Source organism: Curcuma longa, chromosome 18 (genome assembly GCF_044706935.1).
Source record: "Curcuma longa cultivar G26 ecotype Majalengka, Jawa Barat chromosome 18, ITB_CL_G26_1.1, whole genome shotgun sequence".
NCBI lineage: Eukaryota > Viridiplantae > Streptophyta > Magnoliopsida > Zingiberales > Zingiberaceae > Curcuma > Curcuma longa.
The window spans coordinates 4,158,979-4,162,441 of record NC_133878.1 but is presented as its reverse complement, the minus strand read 5'-3'; positions in this window follow the sequence as shown (position 1 = coordinate 4,162,441).

Genomic DNA, 3,463 nt, shown 5'->3' with positions numbered 1-3,463 from the left:
TGATCTAGGAACATCCTTATGGTCATTGAGATTAATCAAGGAAGTAGTTTGGGCACCCCATTGATACCCTCTACGATTAACCCTCATGATTCATTGTTGGTGCAATGGTCTAGGGGGAGTGTGTCCCAGAAAGATCAAACATTACAACGGAATGAGGCTTTTACTTGTGTTGAATGAGTATGTCAGGGATTTAGGGGGAGCGGCTGGGTTAAACATGGAATTTTGAGAAGAAAATCAAAGTAAAATCCAAAACCTAGGATTTAGAAATATCTCATGTTGATTTCTAAACATCCTAGCACTATCTATTGGTAGGAAATCATTTCCCTTATCATTGGTGATACTAATCTCCTTAAAGTTTTAGAATTTCATATTTTTGATACATAGTATCAAAATAATATTTTAATAAGGAAAACTTTTTCAAATTATTTTTCCATGATCATATATGATGTAAGTAATTACAGTATGAAAATTTCATAATTTTTGGATGAAAACTGAATTACTTATGAAAAAATGAAAAATAAGTTTTCAGACATCAGTCGACTGCTTCAGATACCAGTCGACTGATGTCACTGTTTGTCACTGTTTTGACCCGTTTCTTGATAATTGGACATCCTTTGCCCTCTATTATTTGATGCATGCTCTAGGAGCATATTTATGGTCTATAGGAATGTTGAAAACCTATAACTTAGATGTCCTAACCAAATTGTTGGTGCTTGTTTTTAAGGAAAGTACGATTTTAGGGGGAGCCCGTGCCAAAACTACTCAAACTTGACCTCTAAGGCTTCTTATTGGGATTTAGCTCTACCTCTTATTTATGTTTACCTCCTTAAATGTGCATTCTTTTTTATGGTTGTCAAAAAGGGGGAGAATGGGTTGTTTAAAGTTAGACTTTAATGCTTTTATGATGATATTCATGCTTATTGATTCATGACTCATTTATTATCACTGTGATTATTTGTTGTTATTTTATAATGATGCATTAAAGACCTAACTTAAATGAATTTTTGCCAAACATCAAAAAGGGGGAGATTGTTGGTGCAATCTTGCCCCAAGTGAATTGGATTTTAATGTTTGGCTAAAATGAGTTTAAGTTAGGCAATGTTGGTGATCTAACGTGTGTGAATTGAGTTCACAGGAAAGTCCAGGTTGGAAGACTTGGCAAATGGTGAAGTCCCGGCGCGGCCTCTTGGCAAATGGTGAAGTCCCGGAGGCCTCTTGGCAAAGGTGAAGTCCCGGAGGCGCGGCCTCTTGGCAAAGGTGAAAGGTGAAGTCCCGGAGGCGCGGCCTCTTGGCAAAGGTGAAGTCCCGGAGGCGCGGCCTCTTGGCAAAGGAAGACTTAGCACGACGAAGCTGAGGGAAACGTCTCAAGCTAGTGCAAGGAAGGGCACGAGGCTTGTGGAAGGCGTTTGAAGGCTTGCGTCAAGGCTAAGAGTTGAAGAAGAAGCTGAAAGGGGAGTTTCAGCTTGGTCAGTCGACTGACATTGTGATCCAGTCGACTGATGGTTGATCAGAAGCACACACACAGCGAACTCAGAAGTATCAGTCGACTGGACTATAGTTTCAGTCGACTGGCGGCCAACAGAAAGTCTGGTCGAGTGGATCAGTCGACTGGCATCAGTCGACTGGCGCTGGAGCAGTCGACTGACAGACTGACCGTTGGGGCGACAACTGGCGGATTAAATGCAGATTAAAGAGCCGTTGAAGCCCATCAGTCGACTGGCCCTTGGAGCAGTCGACTGATGTACAGAATTTATAAAAACGTAGTTTGACGATTGGAGAAGGTGTGATTCATTCTTCTACATTCTTGCACGAACTCCAATCTTTGTAAACTTCATTCCTCTTCCTCTAAACTTCACTACCAATCTTGTACAAGGAAGAGATCGATTTGTAAAGGTTTCTCCGCCTTCAAAGTGCTCTTTGAAAAGGAGAAGTTTCATAGTGGAAAGGTGCTCGTGTGTGTGGATCCTTGGATTAGTCACCTCGTTGAGGTGGATACCAAGTAAATCGAACGGGTTAGCGTATTGATCTTGTTTTCTTTTTCTTCCGCTGACTATTTTACAGAAAGATTATTTCACCCCCCTCTAGCTTCACAATAAAATATTGCTAACTATAGCATGAATCAAATGCAGAAGTATCAAGAACTACTTTCTCAAACAAGTCCAAAAAAAATTTAAGCTATTCACCCCCAGATTTTTATAAAGAAATTTTAGCTCAATTTCCAACTCAAATCTGCCTTGAAATGGATTTTACAGCACCAAATTTCTTCCTCAATTGATCCTGTAAATTTGGTTGAAGAACAAGAGCAAAATAGTAATTTTAGGGACTTCATAGCAAATACAGAGGCATAGGTTGATTTTAGTTTGGATGGTGGAAAGGATGCATTAGCTACTGAGGAAGCTGATAAGGAGCCTAGTTCTGATTCACTTTCAGCAGGAGATGGACAAGTAAGTGTAGGGGAGTGTATTGAGCCCTAGGGACTACTATTATTGATTAATGTACCAGAGGATTCAGAAAATAGATATGTGAGTGTAGGGGATTGCATAGAGCCCCAAGGATCACTCATATCTATTGAGCAGTCACAGTTGGAGTTGAAGCTTTTACCAAATAATTTGAAGAATGTTTATTTGAAAGAAAAATTAGAGTCCACAAATTATCATTACACAAAATTCAGAATCAGAGCAGGAAGAAAATTTATTTCAAATTCTGAAACCACAAAGGAGAGTTATAGGGTGGACATGGACTAATATACTTGAGATTGATCCTATTATTGGCATGAATAAAATTTATTGGGAGGAAAATGTGAAATCATTCAGAAAACCACAAAAGAGACTAAAACCGTTGGATCTGAGTGTTGTGAAGAAAGATGAATTAGTGCCTACAAGACTGAAAAGTGCATGGACATATGAGATTATTCTATATAAAGTGAGGCATAAATTGATCAAAGGATTATGTCCACCGGCTCAAGATATAATTTGAAGAATTAAAGGAGCTGGAGGTGGATGATTTGGACTTCATGATGCTATCTACCCAACCTAAAGGGGAGTCTTTCTATCTTACACTTTCTTTTCATTGTTAATACCATCTTTTATTTTTCTTTTTCATTTTCAGTTTTATATCAGTAATAACATGCCATTTTTCATGAGCATTTTGGTTTGAAATAAATTCATAAATATCACTTCATGCATGGTTTGGTTTAAGAAATAAATGTATCCCCCCTAGAAAGTCTTTACGTTATTTTAGAAGCCTTTGAAAGTGAGTTAAATTTGATTGATTAATCTTAGAATTAAGTTCATTGATGAACACTCTTGGACACTTGAGTTATCCTTAGTAATGGAGTCTAGAGTGATGAAATTGAGATAGTGTATATTTTTTACCTAGTGAGGTTTATACCCTATTTGTGTGATGCAAAATTTATACTTTCGTGATTGATTAATCTAGAACTTGCTTGTGTTCTTTCAAGGCT